Consider the following 10,903-nt stretch of genomic DNA (forward strand, 5'->3'; position numbering starts at 1 on the left):
AAATATATTACCTGGTTAGAATTTGTAAGCAACAAAACTTGGTTTCTTTAAATGTATTTTCTTTAAAAACAGAGACCAAAACAAAAACATAAAGCTAGTGGGATATTTCACCCTGCTTTTGTCATACTAATGCATCAGTGTCTGGTTCAATGGAACAGCTGCAGTTCTGAGTGAGTTCTCAAGGTATTTGTCAGAGATTTTTAGTGAAATGTTACTCTTACTGTGCTTCATTCTTGACAATAATTGTTCACAAACGTATGTAGTGCCAAAAAGAGTTGACAGGAAGGCACAACTACAAAGCGAGCGATATTTTCCTCTATTTGGATAGGTTTTATTGAAGTGTAGCAAAGAGATATGACAAATTTTTTTTTGAGTTGAACGACTGATTGCATCTCTATTTGAAATTCACATTCACGTTCCATCTGAAATTCACATTCCATTTGAAAATGTGCAGGTAATGTACTTATGTTAACTGAAAATGGAGTCACAAATACACAAAATAATGTATGATTTTTTTTAATTTTTTTTTAAATCTTGAAACCTATTCTCAAATTCCTTTATCAAAACAGAAAGTATGGCTGCATATATTTTGCTGAGGCTTTTTTTGCTGTTCATAGGACTGAGTTTATCCAGCTCATCAAAATGTATGAAATTATTTGCAATAACGTGAGTTTGCCATAATTTAAGTTTCAATTCAAACACTGTTCTGAATTGAAACATAGCACAGATGAGCTGATTTTCACCTTCAAGACACGTCTAACTCATTTAAGTGAGCAGCTAAAGCCACCCAAAATGTTAAATCTGTGAGCCATTTTTAGTCTTCATGTTGTGGCACAAATTTTCCTTTTGATTCCACAAAGGACTTAATATCACTTTGCAAATCATAAAATCTTTTTGTATTCTACTTAGCCACTTTTCTTCAAAAAAGTGAGAGTTCCCGTGATCAGCATCCATACTTCTAAGGAACTCCTGGAACTGGTGATGATTCAATGCCTTAAACTTTATGAAATTCACAAAGTTGATCATAATTTGCACGACATTATTCATTTATAAAGCTTTCACACGTAAATTTTCTTGATGTACAATGCAGTGATATTTCATCAAACATGAGCAGCTGGTGGCAATTGCATCATCTTCCATTAATTTTATAAGTCCCTCTTTTTTACCAACCACCGCTGGGGCACCATCAGTAGCTATACCAGATAAGATGACAAAGGTTGAAAAAAACTGCTTTTACGTGTTTTTTTACTGCTTCACACAAATCACGAGATTCAGTTGTGTCTTTCAATGCCACCAGAGAAGCCATTTCTTTACTGACATTATATTTGTTATCAATACTTCCAATGACTAGCAAAGGCATTCAAAACTAATAACCCATCTTTTTTCTTTTTTACACAAAAAAAAAAAATGGGAACTGGGAGAATCCACAGGGGGACACGACGAAAAGGAGAGAAGATGAGGTCAAGAAGAGTGCAGGGACAGTACAACTACTGTCATTCACTATCGGTTTAGCTAATCTAACACAAACACAAATGTGTTTTAAAAACTCATGTGATATAAAAATTTCGCTTCTCAAAAATAACAATCGTTGGACAGTGTAATTTTGATATGTCAGTTCCATGGTTGCCATTTTTAGTTAGCTCAAAGTCTTCAACAACAGCATATTGCTTTTAACATAAGGGGCCACAAGTATGTATTTCTCTTCATCCACCGAGGACACGAATGTATAATGGGGATCCTTTTAAAGTGCAAAAATTATTTTTCCTGCAGTAGAAGTTTCCCTGCCTTCACTGTTTCCCTTGTTCCCTTATTGAAATTGTTCTGCTGGTTTAGGTGGAGATGAGCAGACTGATGCACAGGGCTTTAAAAGAGGCAGTGAGTAATTGTGTTGAAGAAACGGATTTCAGAGATTCCTCTTTGGAATGCCAGCATCTCAGATTTTGTATTCTATTACAAAGAAAATGTATTAAAATCAGCTTCCTCCAGATTCGGATTTTGATTAACTTCCCACTCCCTGTGGTTAAAGGAGTTGACTTGGGGTCCATATGTAGTTGTTCAGAACCAAGAACAATAAGCCAGCTGCCACACTAGCCCTTTCATCGGTAGCCCATTTCATAGATACCCTTATTTTCACTCTTTCGGAAACTTATAAACTTTGTAAGGTAAAGGAATATTTTGTAATCATGAGAAAACTGAGCTTGAGACCTGAAAATATTGCTATTTCTCCTGCTCTGAGATGATCCTTGGTAACAGATTTCCCAAGGTACAGACAGGTTGAGGTTATATCTCATTTATGAGCCAAACCAGATTCTCACTCCTCCCTCTGGAGCATCAGCTGGAACCAAGCCATAATAGACATCTAAGAGCAACAGTTGTCTGCCTGTGCCACTGCACAGTCTCTCTCCAATTGCTAGATACTGCTCAGCCTGGTGACTTCCTCTCACAGCCTGGCCACCTACTCAGACAGTCTGTCAAGCAGGGCACATTTGCACCCATCACACCCCTCAGGCCCTTTGGAGACTTCTGGATTCTGGCCTTCCCAGCAATAGAAGGTCTGGACAGTTCTGTTGCTCTCTGGGAGGTCCATCTGCGTACGTGCTTCAGCCCAGAAAAGTTGTGGCCCCTTCATTTGGGCTCCTGCTTCAGTGGGTGGTCACAATGTTTGTTTCAGTAGAATGCTGCATCCTCGTGTTCCCAGATGAGAAGAAAGCAGTCCACCTCGTGCCCTCCCAGCAGGTCCTCCCTGTGTGTGAACTGCTGCACAAACTGCTACGCCATGCCCTACTGACACACCTCACCATGTTTGCTCATCCTGTTTTCCGCGCTCCTGGTGGCTCATGCTCCCTAGGAGCTGCATTCATACGTATGGGGGTCTTACACTGCTGTTCCTGGCTCCATCCCCATTGCACTGCCTGCTCTAACGAGGACTGGTGCCTTCCAGGTAGCTTGCTCTTTACCCTGCCTTCTCCTCGGTTGTTCTTTTTTTGTGTTGATTGCCTAAGAAAATGACTATGGAACAGATCATCCTGGAAGCTATGCTAAGGAACATGAAAGACAGGGAGGTGACATGAGACAACCAGCAGTGCTTCACCAAGGAGAAGCCCTGCTTGATAAACCTAGTGACCTTCTACAATGGAGTGACTGCCACAGTGGACAAGGGAAAAGACAAGGCCTCCCACAACAACCTTCTCCTTTTTTTTTTTTTTTTTTTTTTTTGGAGGTCATATGTAGAACCAGGACTTGGACTCAGTGATCCTCGTGGGTCCCTTCCAGCTTGGGATATTCTCTGATTCTCTCCCAGTTGGAAAGATATGGATGTGAAGGACAGACCATTCACTGGATGAAGAACTGCATGCAAGATCATGCCCAGAGGATAGCGGTCAGTGGATCAATGTCCAGAAGGGGAAATGGTGTCCACCTAAGAGAGATTTAGATTTAGATTGGATATAAAGAAAGACATCAAGACTGCAAGAAAGACATCGAGGCCCTGGAGCGTGTTCAGAGAAGGGCAACAAAGCTGGTGTGGGGTCTGGAGTGCAGGCCTCACGAGGAGCGGCTGAGGGAGCTGGGATTGTTTAGCCTGGAGAAGGCTCAGGGGAGACCTTATTGCTCTCTAGAACTACCTGAAGGGAGCTTGTACCGAGCTGGAGGTCGGCCTCTTCTCTCGGGTGACTAGTGATAGGACTAGAGGGAATGGCTTCAAGCTGCGCCAGGGGAGGTTCAGGCTGGACGTTAGGAAATACCGCTTCTCTGAAAGGGTGGTCAGGCACTGGAATGGGCTGCCCAGGGAGCTGGTGGAGTCACTGAACTTGGAGGTGTTCAAAGAAAGTTTGGACGTTGAGTTGAGGGGCATGGTTTAGAGAGAACCATTGGTGATCGGTGAATGGGGAGGCTGCCTGTCCACTTACACCTTGCTGCAGGGGCTGCCAGTCCAGCATCCCTCTGCAGGTGACTCATGGAGTTCTTATTCCCGCAGCTCTGGGGCTGCAGTGAGGACTGGAGCGCAGCAAAACTGCTCCCGTCTTGGCAGGATGTGAGCCCTGTCCTTGCATCTCCAGCGTTTGTGGCTGAGGCTGGGTGCTAGATAGACGACAAAAGCACTTCCCGCACCCCTCCTCCTGTGTGCGGGGTGACGGGGTGCCCGGTGCCAGGTTCCCAACCCCGCCCCCACCTCCACCCTGCAGCTTTGTTCTGGTCTCGCAGCGCTGAAGACACTCGCCTACTGCTCTCCAGGAGGACGGAGCGGCTGTAATGGGAACGGACAGGTAGGGGGAGCAGTGGTGCGGGGCTGGTGGCGCAGCAGCACTTCCTTCCTAACAGGACTTGGGGTCCCGGTGCTGCTTCCTGCTGTGGGGCACCTCCCTGCTCCCGCGGGGGTAGGGGTGCCTGGGGACACGGCATCCTGGGGGCAGCTGCACCTTGCCTGCCCTCCTCCACCGGCAGTGAAGGTGCAGCGATGCAGCTGGCTTCTGCTGGAGGTTGTGAGCAAGAAACGCCAGAAGCTGCCCAACAGCGTGAAGCTCTCCGTTCCGGTAAGCGCAGTGTCGGTGCTCCCCGGCAGGTGGTGCAACCCCGCAGTGCTCCCAACCCACTTCACGCTTCCCCTGGGCCCCGCTCAGCACTTGAGCCCCTGTGTGTCCCCCAGCTCCTGGCTGAAGCTGAGGCTTCCCAGGGTGGTGCTGCAGGGCTGGGGGCTGCCCTTGGGAACGACATACGTTCTCGCTCAGGTGGGGTGCAACACCCAGAGCCCAATCCCCTCCAGCCTGCTTCCCGGGGTGCAAAGAGGAGCGGGACATCTCTGCTGAGCAGGACTTTTTATTCTGCAGGGGTTTTTGCACATATGGTGGCAGGTTTGTGCTCAGTTTCTCTTCTTCCACATCTTCTTACAGGAGAAGCCGTAGGGAGGATGACGGCAACGACGGATGTTAATGAAGAGCAGCCTGCAGAGGAAAAAAGAAAGGACGTGGGGAGAGGGGTGCCCTCCGCCTGAGGAGGGGACCCCGTGCGTGGAGGTGAGATGGGGCTTAGCCCTGAAGTTTTCAAGGGTTCCCCTTGTTTGCAAGTAGAACTGGGGTGCCCTCCGGCTGAGGAGAGGACCCCGTGCGTGGAGGTGAGATGGGGCTTAGCCCTGAAGTTTTCAAGGGTTCCCCTTGCATGTGGGTGGAAATGGGGTGCCCTCCGGCTGAGGAGGGGACCCCGTGCGTGGAGGTGAGATGGGGCTTAGCCCTGAAGTTTTCAAGGGTTCCCCTTGCGTGCGGGTCAAACTGGGGTGCCCTCCGGCTGAGGAGGGGACCCCGTGCGTGGAGGTGAGATGGGGCTTAGCCCTGAAGTTTTCAAGGGTTCCCCTTGCATGTGGGTGGAACTGGGGTGCCCTCCGGCTGAGGAGAGGACCCCGTGCGTGGAGGTGAGATGGGGCTTAGCCCTGAAGTTTTCAAGGGTTCCCCTTGCATGTGGGTGGAAATGGGGTGCCCTCCGGCTGAGGAGGGGACCCCGTGCGTGGAGGTGAGATGGGGCTTAGCCCTGAAGTTTTCAAGGGTTCCCCTTGCGTGCGGGTCAAACTGGGGTGCCCTCCGGCTGAGGAGGGGACCCCGTGCGTGGAGGTGAGATGGGGCTTAGCCCTGAAGTTTTCAAGGGTTCCCCTTGCATGTGGGTCAAACTGGGGTGCCCTCCGGCTGAGGAGAGGACCCCGTGCGTGCATGTAAGATGGGGCTTAGCCCTGAAGTTTTCAAGGGTTCCCCTTGTTTGCAAGTAGAACTGGGGTGCCCTCCGGCTGAGGAGAGGACCCCGTGCGTGGAGGTGAGATGGGGCTTAGCCCTGAAGTTTTCAAGGGTTCCCCTTGCATGTGGGTGGAAATGGGGTGCCCTCCAACTGAGGAGAGGACCCCGTGCGTGCATGTAAGATGGGGCTTAGCCCTGAAGTTTTCAAGGGTTCCCCTTGCATGTGGGTCAAAATGGGGTGCCCTCCAGCTGAGGAGAGGACCCTGTGCGTGGAAGTGAGATGGGGCTTAGCCCTGAAGTTTTCAAGGGTTCCCCTTGCATGTGGGTCAAACTGGGGTGCCCTCCGGCTGAGGAGAGGACCCCGTGCGTGCATGTAAGATGGGGCTTAGCCCTGAAGTTTTCAAGGGTTCCCCTTGCGTGCGGGTGGAAATGGGGTGCCCTCCAGCTGAGGAGGGGACCCCGTGCGTGGAGGTGAGATGGGGCTTAGCCCTGAAGTTTTCAAGGGTTCCCCTTGCATGTGGGTCAAACTGGGGTGCCCTCCGGCTGAGGAGAGGACCCCGTGCGTGGAGGTGAGATGGGGCTTAGCCCTGAAGTTTTCAAGGGTTCCCCTTGCGTGTGGGTCAAACTGGGGTGCCCTCCGGCTGAGGAGAGGACCCCGTGCGTGGAGGTGAGATGGGGCTTAGCCCTGAAGTTTTCAAGGGTTCCCCTTGCATGTGGGTCAAACTGGGGTGCCCTCCGGCTGAGGAGGGATCCCCGTGCATGGAGGTGAGATGGGGCTTAGCCCTGAAGTTTTCAAGGGTTCCCCTTGCATGTGGGTCAAACTGGGGTGCCCTCCGGCTGAGGAGAGGACCCCGTGCGTGCATGTAAGATGGGGCTTAGCCCTGAAGTTTTCAAGGGTTCCCCTTGTTTGCAAGTAGAACTGGGGTGCCCTCCAGCTGAGGAGAGGACCCCGTGCGTGGAGGTGAGATGGGGCTTAGCCCTGAAGTTTTCAAGGGTTCCCCTTGCATGTGGGTCAAACTGGGGTGCCCTCCGGCTGAGGAGAGGACCCCGTGCGTGCATGTAAGATGGGGCTTAGCCCTGAAGTTTTCAAGGGTTCCCCTTGCATGTGGGTCAAACTGGGGTGCCCTCCAGCTGAGGAGAGGACCCCGTGCGTGGAGGTGAGATGGGGCTTAGCCCTGAAGTTTTCAAGGGTTCCCCTTGCGTGTGGGTCAAACTGGGGTGCCCTCCGGCTGAGGAGAGGACCCCGTGCGTGCATGTAAGATGGGGCTTAGCCCTGAAGTTTTCAAGGGTTCCCCTTGCATGTGGGTCAAACTGGGGTGCCCTCCAGCTGAGGAGAGGACCCTGTGCGTGGAAGTGAGATGGGGCTTAGCCCTGAAGTTTTCAAGGGTTCCCCTTGCGTGTGGGTCAAACTGGGGTGCCCTCCGGCTGAGGAGGGATCCCCGTGCATGGAGGTGAGATGGGGCTTAGCCCTGAAGTTTTCAAGGGATCCCCTTGTTTGCAAGTAGAACTGGGGTGCCCTCCGGCTGAGGAGAGGACCCCGTGCGTGGAGGTGAGATGGGGCTTAGCCCTGAAGTTTTCAAGGGTTCCCCTTGCGTGCGGGTCAAACTGGGGTGCCCTCCGGCTGAGGAGGGGACCCCGTGCGTGGAAGTGAGATGGGGCTTAGCCCTGAAGTTTTCAAGGGTTCCCCTTGCATGTGGGTGAAACTGGGGTGCCCTCCGGCTGAGGAGGGGACCCCGTGCGTGCCAGTGAGATGGGGCTTAGCCCTGAAGTTTTCAAGGGTTCCCCTTGCATGTGGGTGAAACTGGGGTGCCCTCCGGCTGAGGAGAGGACCCCGTGCGTGGAGGTGAGATGGGGCTTAGCCCTGAAGTTTTCAAGGGTTCCCCTTGCGTGCGGGTGGAACTGGGGTGCCCTCCGGCTGAGGAGGGGACCCCGTGCGTGGAAGTGAGATGGGGCTTAGCCCTGAAGTTTTCAAGGGTTCCCCTTGCATGTGGGTGAAACTGGGGTGCCCTCCGGCTGAGGAGAGGACCCCGTGCGTGGAGGTGAGATGGGGCTTAGCCCTGAAGTTTTCGAGGGTTCCCCTTGCGTGCGGGTGGAAATGGGGTGCCCTCCAGCTGAGGAGAGGACCCCGTGCGTGGAGGTGAGATGGGGCTTAGCCCTGAAGTTTTCAAGGGTTCCCCTTGCGTGCGGGTGGAACTGGGGTGCCCTCCGGCTGAGGAGGGGACCCCGTGCGTGGGGTAGAAGCCCCTGGTGAAGGGGTTTCTCCCCTGAGTGTGTGTGTGAGTGTGTGTGTGTACCTGTTTCTTGTTGCAATTTCAGGTCCACTGTCTGCTCCATAGCCAAGGTGGCCTTGCTGTTCTTTAGGGTCTGACCCTGCTCTCGTCTTCATGCCCGTCTTCTGTCTGACGGCCATGTGCAGGTATCCGAGGCTGAGCTTCTGGCTGGTGTTGCGCTTTTTCTCAGGGATCTCCTCCTTCGCAGGGTCTCTCCGTTCCATTTTCTCATATCTAGGTCAAAAGAAGTATAAGCCCAAGTTGTTTTCTGGCAACTTGTGCGGTTCTGCTTGTTTCTTTCAGCCCGCCCCTCCCCTATTTATTTTCTTTCGGCTGTCAGTTACTCCTTTGCCAATACTGGCCAAATTATCTGACACGCTCCACTTACAGGTTCAGCTGCCTCCAGCTCTTCTCCCCGACTTGCTTTCCCGTGCTGTGGAGGAAGGGCACGTCTCCGCAGCTGACATCTCCCTTGGGCCTGCGCTTGCACCGAGCCGCTGCCAGAACGGGAACTGCAGGCGTCTGTTGAACAACAAAGCAAACGCCCAAGCATTTCGGGTGTGATGTCCCCAGCATTCCAAGGAGAGATTACGCAGCAGCAGCCCAAACGTCTGGAATGGCTTCTTTCTAGGAGAGAAGCAAAGCCTTGGCGGAGCCAGAGCAGGAGCTTCTTTCCTGAAGGGAAGAGAACCTCCAGCCATCGCTATCCATCTCCTCCCCGGCCAAAGGCCAAAGGCCAAAAGCCAAAGGCCAAATCCCAAATCCCATATCCCAAATCCCCAATCCCAAATCCCAAATCCCAAATCCCCGCCTCCATTGCTAACATCAGAGCACAGCAAGCCGTACGTGTGCAGAAGCATCCCAGATTCCTATGGCTCTGTAGCGGTGCGCTAAAGAGGGCCTCGGTCCTACAGCCTCACGGCAGGAACTTGGCAAACAAGGAGCTTCTCACGGGACTGCTCACTTGCATCCACTGCCATCGCATCCACAGCCCGCAGCCCGCAGCCGTCGGGTGAAGCCCTCAAGAGTACAACGGAGGTCGAGTGCTGAAAGCACGGGAGAGTTCCCGCAGCAACTGCTGCTAACAGCAGACGCTCCCAGCAACTCCAAGGAAGCCCTGAGAGCCCCGAGCCGTGCCCCAGGACCGCTTCCTCTCTCGATTCACCGCCACCGCCACGGGAAAAGCAGACGGGAAAAGGGCACCGACGAAAGCTGCCGATCGCGTTCACGACGGAGGCACTGCCGGCACTCGGGAGGACGGGAGAGCCCGGGGCTACTCGGCTCGAAGCGCTTCCCGCCCGCCCCGTTTCCCCACCTGGCAGCGCGGCGGCGGGTCGGCTCCGGGTGCGCTTTCCGGCCCTTCCGGCAGGCGGCGCCACAGCAGTGAACCGCTGGCTTCACTCCGGCATCGGGCACCGCGTCGCCAACGCGGGCGGCGCCGCGGGAAGAGGCCGCCAGCGGTACGCGAGTACGCGCCGACTGGACGCAGGCGTGCTTAGCGGCGTCGCGGAAAGAAAGCCGGTAGCAACGGCACGCGTTCTAACGGGCGGCGTACCTCCTAGCGAGCCGTCCGTCGGAGATCGCCGGCAAGCGAGCCGCCTCACGGGAGCGAGCGTGGTCGAGTTAGCGGCGCTCCTCCCCGTGCCAAAGGGAGCTGCTTTGCTCTGAGTCCGCATTTGCGAGGACGACGAGGACGACGAGGACGACGAGGACGACGAGGAAGGGGCCGGCCGGAGGACGCTCGCGCGTTCACGCGTCTCCAGGGCGCGCGCAGAGCCGTGCGTCACTGCCACCGCACAGCGCCCGCCCGAGCCGCGCGTCGCCGCGGCAACGGCTTCTCCCCTCCTCCTCGCGGCTCCTCCTCTGCCTCTGCCTCTGCCTCTGCCTCTGCCTCTGCCTCTGCCTCTGCCTCTGCCTCTGCCTCTGCCTCTGATTGTTTATTCTATGGAAACAAACAATAAATAAACAAACTTCTTGTTTATTCTATGGAAAAGTTCTTTTCACATGTCTAATTTATTCCTCATCTTTGGGGTGCTGATTCATTAGAGAACATTACTGGGGGTCTGACCACAGCAACTCAAAGACCCAAGTCCTGCATAGAGCACATCCTACTCTGTTGTTTTAAATCAGGGGCCGCAAGCACACGGCTTGCAAGGGGGATCTCTTCCCTGACTCTAAGGAGCAGGGAGAGAAAGCAAAGAGCTTGGAGAAAGCATCTAGGGATGATAGGGATGAAAGGAAAAGTACCCCAGCATCTGGCAACATCAGCCTCAGTCAGGGCTGCAGCTGCGTAGGTGCCATGTGAAAAAAAAAAAAAAAAAAAAAAGGATTGGCTTGGCTTCCTTCTGCTCTTCAAAGGCTGCTTCCCAATCACATCGTATACTCTCTGCAGAGGGCAAATTGCTTCCCCATGGGGAGACTCGTTGGCTCAGAACCCCTGCAGCACACCCCTGGCGGGCTGGCTCAACTCCGCAGCCTGCAAGGAGTGCTCTGCCTGCCCCAATGAGAAGGGAATCGTAGAATCATAGAACCACCAAGGTTGGAAAAGACCCACAGGATCACCCAGTCCAACCAGTCACCCATCACCAATAGTTCTCCTTAAACCACGTCCCCCAACACAACGTCCAAACGTGCCGCGAACACCTCCGGGGTCGGTGACTCCACCAGCTCCCTGGGCAGCCCATTCCAGTGCCTGACCACCCTTTCAGAGAAGCGGTATTTCCTAACGCCCAGCCTGAACCTCCCCTGGCGCAGCTTGAAGCCATTCCCTCTAGTCCTATCACTAGTCACCCGAGAGAAGAGGCCGACCCCCAGCTCGGTACAAGCTCCCTTCAGGTAGTTCTAGAGAGCAATAAGGTCTCCCCTGAGCCTCCTCCAGGCTAAACAATCCCAGCTCCCTCAGCCGCTCCTCGTGAG

At 53.6% G+C, this 10,903-nt stretch overlaps 1 long non-coding RNA gene across 1 annotated transcript; it reads left to right on the forward strand.

The window, feature by feature from the left end:
- The first annotated feature begins 4,290 nt into the window (after positions 1-4,290).
- On the forward strand, positions 4,291-10,185 carry LOC107054599. Its single transcript, XR_003071762.3, has 3 exons — positions 4,291-4,532; positions 4,890-5,012; positions 8,378-10,185. It is a non-coding gene; the product is annotated as an uncharacterized LOC107054599 (long non-coding RNA).
- The last annotated feature ends 718 nt before the right edge of the window (positions 10,186-10,903 follow it).

This window comes from Gallus gallus, chromosome 1, assembly GCF_016699485.2.
Source record: "Gallus gallus isolate bGalGal1 chromosome 1, bGalGal1.mat.broiler.GRCg7b, whole genome shotgun sequence".
NCBI lineage: Eukaryota > Metazoa > Chordata > Aves > Galliformes > Phasianidae > Gallus > Gallus gallus.